The sequence below is a fragment of the Acartia tonsa genome, chromosome 14 (genome assembly GCF_053477335.1).
Source record: "Acartia tonsa isolate MP-2025a chromosome 14, ASM5347733v1, whole genome shotgun sequence".
NCBI lineage: Eukaryota > Metazoa > Arthropoda > Copepoda > Calanoida > Acartiidae > Acartia > Acartia tonsa.
The window spans coordinates 15894-33323 of record NC_137273.1 but is presented as its reverse complement, the minus strand read 5'-3'; positions in this window follow the sequence as shown (position 1 = coordinate 33323).

The following is a 17430-nucleotide window of genomic DNA, read 5'->3' as shown; positions in this document are numbered from 1 at the left end:
ATCTATTAAGGTGGGAAATGGGCCCGATCTGTAAGGGTTAAAGCATTTAATTACAAATTATGGATAAATTATGAGTTTATATCTTAACCTGTCAATCAAATTAAAAGCAGTCATAGTCATAACACCACTTTTCTCATAAGGTCATTGATATCTCAGTATTTACCAAACAAATTTTAGGTTTCTACCTTATATACAAAGTCATAATGTAGAAATTAAGATTTATTTAGAATTTTTTTTTAATTTTGGTGCTACCCAACTGACTTTGACCGGACACCACAACCGACACAGACCAGATATCCTAATAAAATCAACTCTTGCCGACGTATAATTACTAAACTTAAAAAGTCATGAAGTCACAACTCTCTATCATACCTACAAAAAAAATGACATTGAAAAAATAGAGGGGTGGGTCAATATGACCCCCGCCCCAATCTGACACTAAACTTAATAAACCAACAAATCAATATTCAATCAAAGTTATTAAGTGAACAATTGAGAAAACATCAATATAAAACGTTGGGGACTAGTATGATAAACAACCCAATGCCCACTTCTTCCCTGTATATATGTACATACTACAAACATGAATATTTTCTGTGATTCACAGGCAAGAAAAATTGTGAGATTGAGTAGAGTGAGAGAGAGAGAGAGAGAGAGAGAGAGAGAGAGAGAGAGAGAGAGAGAGAGAGAGAGAGAGAGAAAGAGAGAGAGAGAGAGAGAATAAGTGAAAGAGAGAGAGAAGGAGAAAAGGAGATAGAGAAAAAGAAAGAGAGAAATAGAGAGAGAAGGAGAAAAGAAGATAGAGAAAAAGAAAGAGAGAAATAGAGAGAGACTTATATGTATAGATAAAAAGAGAATGAGACCAAGAGAGAGAGAAAAAAGGAGAAAGAGAGAATGAGCAAGAAAGAGGGAAAAAGAGATTAGGAGAAAAGAGAAGGAGAGATAGAAAGAGAGTTAAAAGAGCAAAAAGATACAAAAATACTAAAAGCATAAAAATTCATTACAAAGAAAAAACTAGATACATATTTGGAAAATAAAAACTATTCAAGCAATGAAAAGGGATAAGACAATAGCTGATGAAATGATGATACACAAAAATATCCCTTCTATAGATTACAATTATTGGTTGAAATGTTTGGCCGCAGCTGTACTTGGCAGCTGCCAGCCGCTGCAGTTGGCAGGAAAATGGCAGCAGATCTTTATAAAATTTTAATGTGTTATTTAGACATTTATGAAAAGCTTAAGTTTTAAATTTGAAGTTTATAAGTCAAAAATTGCGGCCACAGGAGCCTTTTAAAGATTTCTGGAGACCTGGAGGATCAGGACCTGGAGGATCATACCTGAAGCCTGAAATTGATTTGAACATATATATTTCATAAGAGTATGTACTACTAGAGGATATTTTAGTATTTTGGTAAGATAAAATGCTTTGTTTAAGTCAAAAAGATATTTTTGCTCTTTACCTGGATGACCCTGCCAGGTTTGCTGGCATCCTGTGCCCGCCAGGATGGAGATATTAAAAAAAATCAAACTCTCAGATATGTGTCATACCCAAACTTAAAAAGTCTTAAATCTTTCACACACAGAAAATGAGATAAAACCGGATAGCAACTGTTAAGGGTTTATGTCCAAGTCAACCCCCTCTCTTTAATCAAATAAAGGCCCTAAAAACGAAAATGTAAATAGCATTTATTTAGATAGATAGACAGATATATAGATGGATATATAGACAGAGAGATATAAAGATAGATAGGCAGATATAAAGATAGATAGAAAAATAAATAGATAGATGTAGAGATATACAGATATATGGATTGATATATAAATATATAGATGAAAATGAGATAAAAAAAAATCCCTTCCCTCCTCCTACAAATAATAATAATAATCTGCATAAATTTTTTTGTACTTGTATATTTATAGTTTAATTAAATTTTGGGACATTTAGAATTGTATTCACAAAGATAAAAATTATAAAATAATTATTGTAGAATAATGTATACAAATATATTCATCTTTTTTTCTTTGAACTTTTTTTATTTTAATTAAAGGGTTTACTATGTGATGTGCCCTATTAAAGCTCCACATATGTTTTCAAGCTAGATTTGTACTCTTACATACAGTGGCAATATTCTTCATAATTGATAGTGGGACAAACAATGAACCCTCTTATTTATAAATTTTAAATAGTCCTTCTTGTGATACTTTAGTTAAGTAAATATTAAGAGAACCCCACAGGGCAAGTATCTACAGTTAAGAAATTGTGATAATTTTGTTGGAAAGAAATATATGTGGTCAATTGAACAATGAGAGTGAGACTACTACTAAAAAAAGTCTTTGTTTATTATTAATTCATTAATATTGGGGATGGGTGTAAAAACTGAAAAATCTTATGAAACCCAACCAAAAATGTTTCCTATGTGAATGAAGATTACCTAAAGTTCATGATTAGAATTTATATGAACGAGAAAAAATGGAATTATGCTGAAACATCTAGCATAATTTTATCTTGTATCACAAATTATACATTTAGGATTATTTAGTATTATTAGTATTATTTAGGATGGGATGGGATCTTGTTTTGAAGCAAGGAATAAAATAATCATGTGTATACAGTGTGAACTATTGGGGTCACAACAAATATGGCCCCATATTGTGTCTGCAAATTTATCTAACTACTTTCAGGGGTAATTACTAATAATGACTAAAATTATGTTTCTCTTTAAAATTTAAATTTTACTATTTTCTTAGGAAATATATTCCTTTCAAGGACATCTTTGTAGAGTAAAGATTTGTTGAAAAGCAATAATTATGTCAGAAAATTCAGTTGTGATAACTACATCTACAAATCAAGTTATTATCCTCATATGTGTTTGGCTAGATATTTATTAGAGGAATCTATTTAAAAATTACTAACTAAAATTCTTATATAAAAGTAAAAGGATGTATGACTGTCTTCATCAAAGGATCTTGCTAACTGCTAATCTGATATGGTTCTTTATTTTTCCTAGATCCTGGGAAGGTTTCAAAAAGGGTATTAAAGATTTACCCCTGAATTTTTCTTTTTCTTTTTTAAGCTAAAATTGAAATAGAGGAGGCCAACTTCCAAACCCACCTCTAGGGGGCATAGCTGCTAGTTTAAAATAAAGCATAAGTGAAGTTAATGGTGATAATTATCTATTATTTGTTTACAAAATTTATGAGCTTTAATACTAAATGGTGCATTGAAGTTTAAAAAGTGCATATTACCGGATATTTTTCAGTTTCAAAAATATTTCCTACATAAATTTTTATGTTGATAGCAAGAGTATTTCCCCAAAAAAGGTCTCTAAAGTAATATATCTATTACAAGATTCTCTACTTATATGTTCTAGTTTTTATGTCTCAGTTACTGAGAACTAGCTTTCTTAGTATGTGTGCACTTGTAGTGTGTATTAGGATTTTGTTTATAACAAAGTTATTTTTGTTTACCAATTAGCACCTTAATAGATTGGGAGGGAGGGGGGCTATTTATGTATCTCGGCTCCTGTTACAGATAGAGACATAAAATTTTTATCTGGTGGTTCATGTGCATTATAATGGAAAAAAAAATTTCGTCATGGCTGTCAGACCGCTTCCTAGCAGCTTTTTAGCAGCCAGTTGCTAAATATTAAAACAACTGAAAATCAGCCAATTTTGTAGCTATGATTACCAATATTAGGTGAAGCTTTTATTTTTTATAACAAAAAATATCAATTTCTAGTCATATTTGTCAGATCGCTCTTTAGAAAATCAGTCAAAATTGTTTAAGTAGCAGTCAATTGACCACAACCTTTCTTATCACGGAAGTTCCTTATTGCTCAAGAATTCACAAAAAAAATTAGGTCTCTTGATAAAAATAAAATCAACAGTCAAATGGTCATAACACCACTTTTCTCAGATGATCATTGATATCTAAGTATTCACCAAAAAATTTTAGGTCTCTATCTTATTCATAAAAGTGATAATGTAGAATTATTTAGGATTTTTCTAATTGCTACTACTAAACTTAAAATGTCATAAAGTCATAGATCTCTATCATACCTACAAAAAAATAACATTGAAAAAACTAGAGGGAGGGGAAAATTTGGCTCCCCCCCCCCTGATCTGTAAGGATTAACAAATAATCTTAAAATCTACTTTTATGAATATCTATCCACATTTTTTTATTCTTTGCTACTTATGGATGTTGTCATTTTGTTTATTTAAAAAATAAAATCAAATACTCCAATCTAATTCAAATATCAACATGAAATGAAAAACTGAATTCATTTCAACTGTTTTTAACCTATTTTTGAAAGATATATCAAAAATATACTCTGACACCTGTATAATCATACTGTAAAGCCAAAAATGAGAACAATTGCCCACATCGATTTTTATTAGGATCTTAAAGTTTATTTTTTACTATGGGTTAAATAAATTTTACTGAATAATGATGTTTTTTTCCTTTGTGGGTATATTACTCAGCTTTTAGAGTGTCTTGCTTCATAAATATTGTATGCTAGTATACAGTAAAGTTAGGTCATTTGATTTTATCTATCAAAACTAATTAAAAATTTATTCTTTACAATATATCAATGAATTAACATAAAAATGTTTCATGTCTATTATGCATTAAAACATAAAAAAATTAACTGTATAGGGTTAAACAATGTAAACAAATGTTTATGCAATACAACAAATTTATTTTTGTCACATATATAAATGTGATATAAAATAAGATTATTCAAACTTATTTTTTAAAATATTTTTAAAAAGTATGTATCTTTAATGTGTATAGTTTTCATTCTTTTCATTTTAATTAAATAAAAGTTATTCTATTATATTGAAATAAGTTATATTGAAAACACTATATTTAAAATTTAAAGATTTCCAGCTTTGTCATTGGTTAATGCTGAATCCTCATAGTTTTTATGTTAATTTTAGTTTACAAATGCAATTAAAATCAAATTTTTTTTTACAGATTTTGACTATGAAATGTGGTGTTTTTATTGTAAAAATGTAATCAGTTACCGGCAATCTAGATTTCTGACAAAGATAAGGTTATAATTTTGTGTCTAGGCGACATAATTTGATATTGTTTTTTCTTTTATGAGCATTGGAAATCTTTCAAAATTTGCATTGTACATAAAATGCTATTTGAAATACTTTTTTGTTATTGAATCTGAAGGCTTAAAATTTGGGGCATCGGATCTACTTGTGGCAGTCTTTCAGCAGTAAAAGCATGGTAGTTCTTGCAGGCGTCCTTTACGGATTATTGGAGCACTATACATTTATACAATAATGATAATGATAAATTATAATATTAAAAATATATTTAATTTCAGAGCAACAAAATGTACTTATCCACTTTGTGGGTAAGCATCATTTGTGTAATTCTAAATCAAGGTAGGTTTTATTGTTTTTATTTCATGTTAGAAACAAAGATTGGAACATTTAAAAAAACAAAAGTTTAACAAATTGTAATGTGGTTCTAACAACATATAAAAAATATTGAATATAGTTTATTTTAGTTTACTAAGAAATCAAATTTAATCAATTATTTAAACAAGAGGATGATTTAATCCAATCATATAAAGTGGCTTTTTTAGCAGTCTGTTAAGCTTGATAACCACTGAACTAATTTGGGTAAAATTCATTGAGGTTCCAAAATGGTTTTTATGCTATATTTCTGTTCCTCTTCAACCTTCAAATACAGAGTCCCTCTATGCATGGGGTACAGTTTATATTTTAAAATCAGCTTGCTACTAAATAATTATTTTCTATAACAGCTTTAAATTATTATTTTTAGAATGTGTAAATTGATAATTAGATTTAATAGGGAAGAACGGGACACTAGACTCTAAGTTATTCTGGTACACAAAGTTTTAAAAGCAAAGTTTCTCATTCAGAGGCTTTAAAACTTTTTCAACAATTTCTTACAGAAAAAAATTGATAGACTTTTCATTCAATAATACTAACCCATTAGTGCCGAGCGCCACTTTTATGGGCTGATCAAGCTGAAAATCTCAGGGAAGCTTTATAATGGTAAAAACGGAATTCCAATTTTTTTGTTTTACTCTAGTTGCGTGCACAGGAAAGTTGCAAAAAAGTTGCAAAAAAAGTTGCCGGGTTTTAAAACGATAAAAAAATCATATAAAAAATAATAATTTGAATAAAACGAATTCATAAATAGATGTACTTGTCAATAAACATTAGATTTCAAGAAAAAAATCAGCAACTTTACTATAAAACAAAAAAGATAGAAGGGTATTTTGAATTTTCATGATTTTCAAATTTTGTTGAGCTATACTGGCAAACGGAAGTAAGCAAAACTGCCTGCTCCAGGGGGAAATGAAAGCCAGGGTAGTAGAGGGGGGATTCATACTGAGAATGATGCAATTATGAAGCCGAACGTCACTAATGGGCTAATATATAGAAGGGGTAATTTTGATTATAGTATGGAGAATTACACAATTTATTGTTAGTTGTCTTAACTCTTGAGATCTCATGCATTCAAATATTTAGTGTGATCTCAATTTTACAGATATTGTATTTTAGGTACCAATGTGCTTGCATGTAAGAAAAGATCTAAACCTCAAGGTAATTCTTTAAAACAATTACTTCAAATTTTTTAATAAAAACCCGACAATTATGGTTCATTCAGTTAATGCTTGTGTAATTGCAATATTATGAAAACATTGAACAACAAATTCATTTACCACCCCTTGACACCACAATTTGAGAAATTTGGAAGAAATATTCTGTACATATCACCTTTATAGAATTTTAGGTAGATATCATGTGACATATAACTCCAATTTGCCCTATCATCTCAGCTCCTATAACAGCTAGAGGGCTAAAAAATTTTGTGCATGTCCCCTCTTTGATTATGAATTTCAAACTATAAGTGAGTCAAAGTCAATTTTCGCTTCCTTCGCCCTTTTATTTAATAACCTTTGTTTTTTACTCAAAAATTTCAAATGGATGACATTTCCTTATTTTAGAAGCTAGAAAAAAAATTTTTTTCAAAAAAAAAATTTTTTTTTTGTAAATTTCATATTAGAAATCTCAAAACATAAAGTTTGGGAAAATGGCGGAGGATCTTTAATTATGTTATGTAGACATATAAAAAAAAGCTTCACGCCCCCCTCCCCCCCTAACTGATAAGGGTCTATGCAAATTTAACTAGTAAAATTAACAACAATTTCTGACAGAAATTATTGGATAACTTTTTAATTCAATAATACTAATATACATATTGAAGTGGTCATTTTGTTTGTAATACAGAGAAGTACACAATTTATTGTCCATTGTCTTATCTTTTAAGATCTAAAATTATTAGTACAGATTTTACATTTCAGGTACCACTGTGCTTGGTTCTAATCAAGGTTCAAAACCTCAAGGTAATTAAACAATCAATTAAAATTTTACAATATATACTCTAGTGTGGTGGTTCATCCAGTTAATGCTTGTGAAATTGCAATATTATGAAAACATTGAACAACAAATTCATTTACCAACCATTGACACCCTGCTTGAGTCCTAGCTCTATTGGAGAAATATTCTTTACCCAGCACTTTTATGGAATTTTAGGTAGATACCTCTAACTCCAATTTGCATTTGCCTTAGCAACCTCAAATGAAAATAAGTATTAAATCATTATTAAGATATCTTGTCAGTTGCTATTCAGTTAAAAAATGTAAAAATTATATATAAAAAAAACTTTGATTACAGCTGATCATAAAATTATTTCTTTGTTTCTCAATATACAGTAAGACCCACAAGTTTTTGTAATTTTCTTTTTAAGGATAGACAGCAGGAATTTTTAACATTTTTTTGGATTTAACAAGTTCACATTCTACATATTTTTGAAAAGTTTCATTAAGATTTGCTTATTGGTTGGGATGCTAGATCAATTCCTAGATTTTAAAGTTTTAGTGATTTTTTAAACTCAAATTGAAGATAGATGGCTGAAATTTTCAGGGATTCTACATTCTACATATTTCCATCAAGTTTCATTAAGATTTACACATTGGTTGGGATGCAAGATCGATTCTTATAGTTTTCTTCTAGTTAAGTCTCTAATGGAGATGATTAATATGGTAATCAAAGGCTTTTCAAATAGCACTAAAAAGGCCTCTTAACCCATAATAGTCCGGTTTTTCTATCTAATTTTTATGTGAGGGCTATAACTGAAATAAATTTTTAATATGGGTATGATACATAACCGATTTTTATTTATTTAATTGTACATCAAACAAACAAGGTATGATTATGATATACTACATGCGAAAAAGTTTAGGATTTCTTGGATGCTCAAATAAAAAAACCTGCATTGAATCTGGCTTCAAATAATGAATCTACACTAAAAAAGCACAACAAATCTTTTAGTAGAAACTATTTTAGGCAAATTATATCTTAAAGATAATAATGTAAGGGTCCTTTTTCCTTTCCAAGCAGCCACAAGAGCCATTTACCAAAAATTTGTTGTTTTAAAACAAAAATATTTTATTTAGTTCCAGTTTCAGTACGCATGCCTTGCCGTACACGAAATCTTAATCTCCAAGCCCTCCGAATGACCAACATGTGAATGTTTACAAATGTGTATTTATTACCATGAAAACGGTGAATCTAAAACAAAAATATAAAAATTAATTACATAGTATTAATGGTTTATTATTTTTGTATATCGAGGTTGCGTGATTTCAATTTAATTAAAAATATAAAATTTATAAAAAACTTTAAATTGGCACGAAACATATTAAATAGCATCAGAAATTGATAATTTTAGATTCAAATGATCAATAAAATTAAGGAAAATATTCGTATGTCAAAAGTTAGCAGTTAAATGGTCTATTTGTTGAAAAATTAATGTATTAAATTTCTTCGTAAAAATATACCATACTACACTTATTATTAAGAATTAAGATAAATTCTTACCACATTATGATGTCAAACTAAGCAGGAAGGCTTATTTGAGATCTTCCACGGATTAGAGCGCATGTATATCCATCCAATACATTATTTTTATTCACGTAGCTCTTCACATGGGAATCAACAAGGAAAAAATGTGCGCGCCTTTGTTTGTTTACAAGCGAAGCGCGGAGATAGTTAGGAATGCCGCGTAACACACTCATTCTCTGGTATAAGGAAAAGGGAATTAATGGGTTCGAACTTGCCAGGGAATACAAGAAAATCATTCCAACACACACCCGTCTAGTCACTGGGAATCGAACACAATAACTCATCTTAGCATCATGCGTGCAGACAGTGTCCACAAAATCACAATCTCATAACGCATAAATTACAAGAGTTTAAAATGGCATGGCCATCAGGCCTAAAATTAATTATGGTAACTTACGAACACCACAATAACTCAAACCGACTCCACTACCACATAAGGATAGGAATAAGGAATGGGAAAAGCATTCAACATTCATGAAATGCACATTTACCACTCACACATCTCATTATATCATGGCCTCATAATCTCAATTAAAGTTAGAATTACAGACCATGTAATTGCGAATACATGAATTAATAATCAATAGTACCTAAACTTTGATTAGGTACCTACATAATAATAGGCAAATGATTTTTATATTAAAAATCGCATCAATAATTAAATAATCAACTCAAACTTTTAATCAAAAGAAAGAAAGATTAAATAATGACATTTTTTCTACTGAATCTTTTTGCTAAAAAAGAAAAGTAAAAATTTCATAAAAAACTTCTCAAAATTAAGCATTTTCTCCAGCGGAAAAATACTCGGGCTTACATCTAGACATTCTTAGATAAAATAGGTAAATCCTTAAATCTAACATGTTTAATAAAATAGATACTTAAATCTAAATAAATATGACTGTAAAAAATCATCAAACATCGGAAAATTAAAATTTCATAATTTTAAATCTTCGTGAATCAAAATTGCGTAAAATAAAATTGCAATTGAAATATGCAAATTAAATTACCAAAATAAAACAAAAGCTCAATTATAAGAAAAGAACTTCTCTAAATGCTGAGTTTGCAATTTCTCTCTGTTTTAAGAAGAAAGCAACTTGTACATATTCATACAGTCAAAATTAAGTCAATTTGGGGCCTCAGTTAGAATGAACCCCTCAAGATACAAACTAACCAATCTTTCAAATATTAATAATGCCGTGTTCCAGCTATCCTGACGGACGTTATGTCTTTCCATCACAATTTTTTTGATACTGCATAATTTCCGACAGGATTTCTGGCGCAGGGCTCCATCAACTGAAAATAAACATAATTAGTGATGTTTAAATCAAATCAAAAATTAAAAGAATCATGAATAATTCAAGAAACTTTAGAATCATCAATCAAAGCAATCAAATAAAATTATCTTATGCTTTAGTTTTGCCGTTCTGTAGTATGTCTGGCCGAGGTAACAAAGCTAAGATACACTATAGAGCGGTCTTATTAAGCTTAAATCTTCGAACTCAAAGAATCTACTTAATTCAAGACGAAAAAAATCTGCATCTTTCTTTAGGTACATCGGTTAAGAGGTAAATAGAAATAATTTTAATATATATGTAATATTAAATTATCTATGTGATTATAATAAATCTTAAAGAAATATTTGTATGATGTAAAAAAATCCCATTGTGTTACTTTTTATCATATAGAATTTCAATTAAACAAGAATAAAAATGTTCGTATTTGCGTAGGTACCTAGGAAAATTTCCGCGAAAAAAATCCCTGGTCCCGGAAAGACTTAAATCATTGAAAAAACTTGCGTAAACGTATAAATAACTTAAGTTTGCATTTCAAATGAAAAAAAATCTTGCGTCGATTTGAAAGTTTAAACGAAATTGAGTCAAAATTTGCGTTTTTTGTCTTTCGAAAAAAATATCTGATAAATCTACCGTAAAAATAAAATTCAAAGTTAAACAAGAACGATACTTATACTAAACTTTGGGTAGATTGATCTTGAGCAGACGTCTTGCGGAAGTCTCGTTACTCGTGGCGGCTGCGTCATCTGATAATTTGAACTTGCAAACCACGGTCCTCCCACCTGGGCGCACTTCTTCCACACGCCCCAATCTGAACTTCTTCATCAAATTTGTGCTATCGTCGATCAGCACCACGTCTCCCAGCTCGAGCAGCACCTTGTTGCTGCGCCACTTGACGGACTTGAGTAGCTCAGGCATGAGCTGCTCCTTGTACACCTGATGGAACTGACGGGTCAACTCCTCCAAGTTCTCCAGCCTCCTGGTGATGGGCTCTTTACAACCTGTCTCAAAGGTGCAGATTGCATCGTTGGTCCTGCCGCCTAACAGATCAGCAGGTGAAATTATTCTCCAGCAATTGACGTCATCTCCTTGGGTGGCATAGGTCAATGGCTTAGAATTCAAGACTCTTGCAGTCTCAGCACACAACACCAATAAATCATTGAAGGTTACAGTAGCACCAGCCAACTTCTTGTTCAACACACGCTTGACCAGCCCAACCTGCCTCTCCACAGTACCCACGAACGAGTGTGCTGCGGTGGGCACCAGATGCCATTCAAAATGCATTCGGGTATCCTTCAAAAGTTCATCCATAATTCGCTTGGCACCGGCCATATTGGTGCCTCTGTCTGTGGTAACCCTTCTAGGCATATTGTAAAACGCCTGAAGTTTTCTCAAGCCGACCAGCACGGCTTCAGTTGAATAATCAGTCAACACATCAACAAACACAGCCTGTGTAAATCTACAGGCCACAATCAACAACCAAACTTTGTACTTGGTCTTGGAACTCCTGGTGCCAACGCCAGGCTTCGTAACTTCGATCGGCCCCGCAAGGTCCATATGCACCTCCTTGAAGGGCACAGAGGGCTCGACACGATCTGGCAGAATATTAGCAATTGCGGGACTCGAACGCTTGGCATATTCAATGGAACATGCAGCACAACTCTTGACCACTTTCATAGCCTCCATGCGGCCATGTGTGATCCATGCATACCTGCGGCTTTGCGCCAACGTCTTACGATGGCCTCCATGCCCCAATTCATCGTGGGACTGTTGAAGGATGAGCCGCGCCAGCCTGTTGTGGCGGCTGAGCAAGACAACACCTGGGCTGTCCTTCATAATCTTCCTGGGGCCTCCAGCAGCGGCCTCAAGAGCCTCATCTCCTCTCCCGGACATTTTCAATATTGTAAATGTCCTAAGAGGATAACATCCATCATGACCCACAATGGGCCAACAAACCTGGACCTTGTGATGATACGGTTGAAGGGAGTCAAATTTCCCCTCGGCGTCCATGGTCATCTCCTCCTCTTGGTTGAAGGAAGTCAAAAACAGGTCACAAACAGAATCCATGTATGTATTTGTGAAAGTATAGTTCTCATAATACTTAGAACTATCATTGTTGCTAACACCATCCTCATTTGCTGCAACGCCACGTTTCTTGATAAGCAGCGTTTTAAAGCAGTTGGCAGCCTTAAGAACTGCTGCCACAGTCCTCCTTGCCTGCCTGTAGGTCCTTCTTGCCAGAGACCTCCAAAAATCATTGTCCACTACCTGTGTGAACATTACCTTGAGCTTCGCCATCTTGGGATTTAGCTCGCTCTCGGGAATGGATGCATTTACCTCACCCGCCGTTTTAACGGGCCACTGGTCCTGTTCCAGGCGCAACCAGCTTGGACCTTCCTGGTATGTAGATCCAGGTTGTACATCCTCAATCGTACACAAACCACGTGTTGCCAGATCGGCAATGTTGTGCTGGGTTGGAACCCATCTCCAATCTTCAGGGCTCGTCAACTGTTGTATCTCGGAAACACGATGACTGTTAAAAACATTTAACATAACACTGTCACTGGATAGCTGAGCTAGGGCGCAGCTGCTATCACTAAAAAACACTTTGCCAGAAATGTTGAAAGGTAGGGCTCTGGCAACAGTATCCACAAGCCTTGCCAAAATTAGACAACTAAGCATTTCTAACCTTGGTATAGACTCAATCTTCACTGGTGCGACACGTGACTTGGCGCAACACAAAACTACATCATATCCTCCAGGAACTGGCCATCTCAGGTAGGTGATGGCTGCATAGGCCTGGTTAGATGCATCGCAGAAACCAACAAGCATTGGAAGCCCCAACGGCTTATCAGGAACCATCGAACGTCTGAACGACACATTTCCAAGTGCCAAACGGTCCTGGAGGCTGGACACGAGCTCCGACCTCAACTCTCCAGAATAAACAACAGATTTAAACTTGAAATTGCCAGGTGCAATCATATCTTCCAGCTCTTGGACCAGCTGGACAGCTTCAGGTTTGCTGTTATGACCGCTCAAACAGTCATCCACGTAAGTACAAGTCTCCAATTTGACCGATGGAGGATCTTGATACAAAATAAATTCGGAACTGAGTGGTTGCTGAACATCTCTCCACACATCCTGCTGGGCTACAACGTCACAACCTCTAATCTTCTCAGATCCATAAACATCTTGAACATCCTGCTGGGAACGTCCACCAAAAATACGACCAGTGAGTCTGAGGGCGGTCACGGCCATATCTCCAGCCAAGGCCTCACCAAAGTTGATGGTTTTGGTAAGGTAGACCTCTGGCTCTCCATCAACTGTATCAGCGAAAAAAACACGTTTCAGCTGAGAATCTTCATAGGTAGCTAATAATGAATTATAGAACTTCTGAATATCAGCCACGAATGCACACTTATAACTTCTGAACCGGATAAGATTATGCATCAGAGTATATAATGGAACTGGGCCGTCCATCATAATACTATTGAGGCTTAGCCCCTTGCAGCAGAGGCTAGAATTGGCGCATATCCTCAAGGGCGTGGAAATAGACTCTTTATATGCGCAGACTAGGCTCGAATAATACACGGGCTTAGTATAAGCTAGGTCTTCTGGCGAAGCTTTCTGATACACTCCACGAGACACAGCTTCTTGAAACACTTGGCAGAAGGTGCTGTATTCACCTTTTTTAATCATTCTCTGCCGGTCACGTAAGCAGATCTTGTAGGCCTGCTCTGAATTGTCAAATAACACACTTGGCGGCTGCTTGTAGGGATATGAAGCCGTCCAAATATGGTTCTCAAGATCTAATGTCAGACCTTCTTCAATCAGCTGCCGCTTACGCACATCCAAGGCGGACTGCCCGGCGGCTATGGCGGCGCAATGACGGCAGTTCTTACAACCGCTGCACATTGATGGTGGCTGTATTCCCAAACTCTCAGTACTCAGGAACTCCATCTTGCTGACCTCCAACTTCACAGCTTTACAGGCGACAGGATTAGCAACAGTCCTGCCATCTGCAGACACAACTAAATAGCCTGTACCAAATAAGCTTCTGTACAGTCTAGAATCACCAACCATTTTATCTGCACACGGGAACATAGCTGGTGTTAAATGGCCGATTAAAACATCAATCTTGCCGTCGACCATAGAAAAATTATCAGGCTTCATGTTGAAAATGTCGGCGGCGGCTGTAGGATCAATAGAACGCAACCCTTCTTCAGTACCAATGCTGGGCACTACCGCCGCCTCCAGAATATGTGAATTCCGGTTGCGGTCAACCAAACAAATCTTGACTGTAGGACATGCTTGGCTCTTTCCATCTGCCAGAGAAATAGTAGCTGTGCGACCAGTTGATGGCAACTCTAACTTCTTGGCAATACTTCTAGAAATCAACGTCAAATTTGCTCCACTGTCCCACATGGCATTGACGGTGACTTGACGTTTGTCAGCCGCCAACGCTGGGACCTGCTGCAACATCAGCATAAAATTGTTCTTGCTAAACAATTGTGATTCATACACTGCCGCAACTTGTCCACTAGCAACTGATTCATGTAATAATGAATTATGAGGCTGGTTGCAACTGTCAATGGTACAGCTGCCAAGCTTATCGGCTCTGGGACAATCGGCCACCCGATGCCCTTTTTGTAAGCAGAGCAAACAGGCGCCTATCTTCTTGATGAAGACTTTGCGTTCAGGAACAGACATATCCCTAAACTTGGAGCACTTAAACAACAGGTGATCAGAGTTACAACCTTCCGACGGGCAAGGCTGTTTCTTCTTGGTCTTAGCTGGAGACCCAGGTTTACCAACGGCTGTAGCTGCGGCCGCAGGATTACCTTTCTTCTTGGAGGGGGTGTCTACATCGATTGAACACCTCATCAAAATGGCGCCACGCTGTTCCTCTATAATCTTCAACAGCTTAGGAATATTTGGGGTATCCATCGAGCCCAACGCCAGGTTGAGCTTGTCCTGGAAATCACGTGGCAACTTTTTGGATAACATTTCCAAAAGAATAATGGTCAACCACTGGCTTGTGGTGACTTCCTCATCATCATCATCTTTAGTCAGCTGCTCGAGCTGGCTAACTGCACCACCAAACTCTGCTAAGACTGTCACAATCTGGTTGGAGTCCGACGGTTTAGGCTTCTTCTCCCATTGGTTGAAAAGGCAGAGCATCTGACGTGTTTTGGACTTAAAACGTGCGTCGAGGTAAGCCCATTGAGATTCATGTGATTGAATCTGAATTAACTGAAGTCTCAACTCTTTATTTTTGCAGACCTTTTCACTGCTCAACAATAACTGTAAATATGACGGGTCCTGTCCTACGGTAAGCTTTTTAAAATTGTCCTTAAAACTTACGTAGGCTGACTCTGAGCCGTCAAAGCTTGGAAGAAGACGTTCGTCGACACGATTCATATATCCTGGCGTGAACATAGAACCGGTGCCGAACTGTGGTGTGCCAAACGGCGACACAAATGGCGATGCTGTCGAAGCACCCGCCGTCGTTGTAGGCGGCTTCACAGGTTCAAGCTTAACCTCGGCCAGCCGTTTCATCAAAGCAGACAAAGTGTTTATAATTGGTTCTGGTAAGGGAAAGTATGACCCTTTAATAACCTTCACAATCTTTAAGCAACGATCATATAGTTCAGCCTTATGGTCAGGCAAATTATCACCAACTAAATCAACAACACTTTGAATGTCACTAAGCTCCTCCATAGCATCTAGAGCATCTTTCAGAGCGTTATAATCTTTTTGCACAGTAATTATATTAGAATAAATGTCACTAAACTCCTCAAGCTCTTGGATTCTCACACCAAGCTTGCTAAAACCGACCATAATGCTATCGAATGTCTCGAACTTGTCATGGACAAGGATTGACTCCTTAGTGAAATGTCTAACATCAAGCTCTGAAGATTCACTGACCAACTTCATCACTTTATCTAGTTCACTGGTTAGGGCCTCGACGGCTGGGCGCAGCCGTAGTCCCAGTTGAGCGCCTTTATTCTTTTTAGGACCCATGATTGTCACAATAATTAACTGTACTGATTACGATTATAATAGTGTGTGGTAAGGTATCACAACCAACACATTCACAAAACTTCACAGATATTTTCTTAGCCGCATCTGTTCTGTCTCGTTTTCATTGTTTCGGTACGCATGCCTTGCCGTACACGAAATCTTAATCTCCAAGCCCTCTGAATGACCAACATGTGAATGTTTACAAATGTGTATTTATTACCATGAAAACGGTGAATCTAAAACAAAAATATAAAAATTAATTACATAGTATTAATGGTTTATTATTTTTGTATATCGAGGTTGCGTGATTTCAATTTAATTAAAAATATAAAATTTATAAAAAACTTTAAATTGGCACGAAACATATTAAATAGCATCAGAAATTGATAATTTTAGATTCAAATGATCAATAAAATTAAGGAAAATATTCGTATGTCAAAAGTTAGCAGTTAAATGGTCTATTTGTTGAAAAATTAATGTATTAAATTTCTTCGTAAAAATATACCATACTACACTTATTATTAAGAATTAAGATAAATTCTTACCACATTATGATGTCAAACTAAGCAGGAAGGCTTATTTGAGATCTTCCACGGATTAGAGCGCATGTATATCCATCCAATACATTATTTTTATTCACGTAGCTCTTCACATGGGAATCAACAAGGAAAAAATGTGCGCGCCTTTGTTTGTTTACAAGCGAAGCGCGGAGATAGTTAGGAATGCCGCGTAACACACTCATTCTCTGGTATAAGGAAAAGGGAATTAATGGGTTCGAACTTGCCAGGGAATACAAGAAAATCATTCCAACACAGTTCCAGATGATGAAAGTTTTGATTATGATACTGGAGATAGCATGATCAGGTAATAACCTCTCAGCATTAGTGTAAAACATGTGTAAAACATTATACAAATGATATTAAAGATACCTACTACTGCTAAGTTAGGCACGTGACAATAATAAGAGTAAGAGCGCCTTTTCCACTAAACAGGCACATTTCCATGTACTTTTATGACTTCCAAACTAATGACTTGCAATTAAAGGGTTAATTGTCAGTTGGATATTACTTTACCTCATTAGAATCACTCATATGTATGTATACATTACTAAAATATTATCAAAATATAGATCAATAAAGTTAATCTT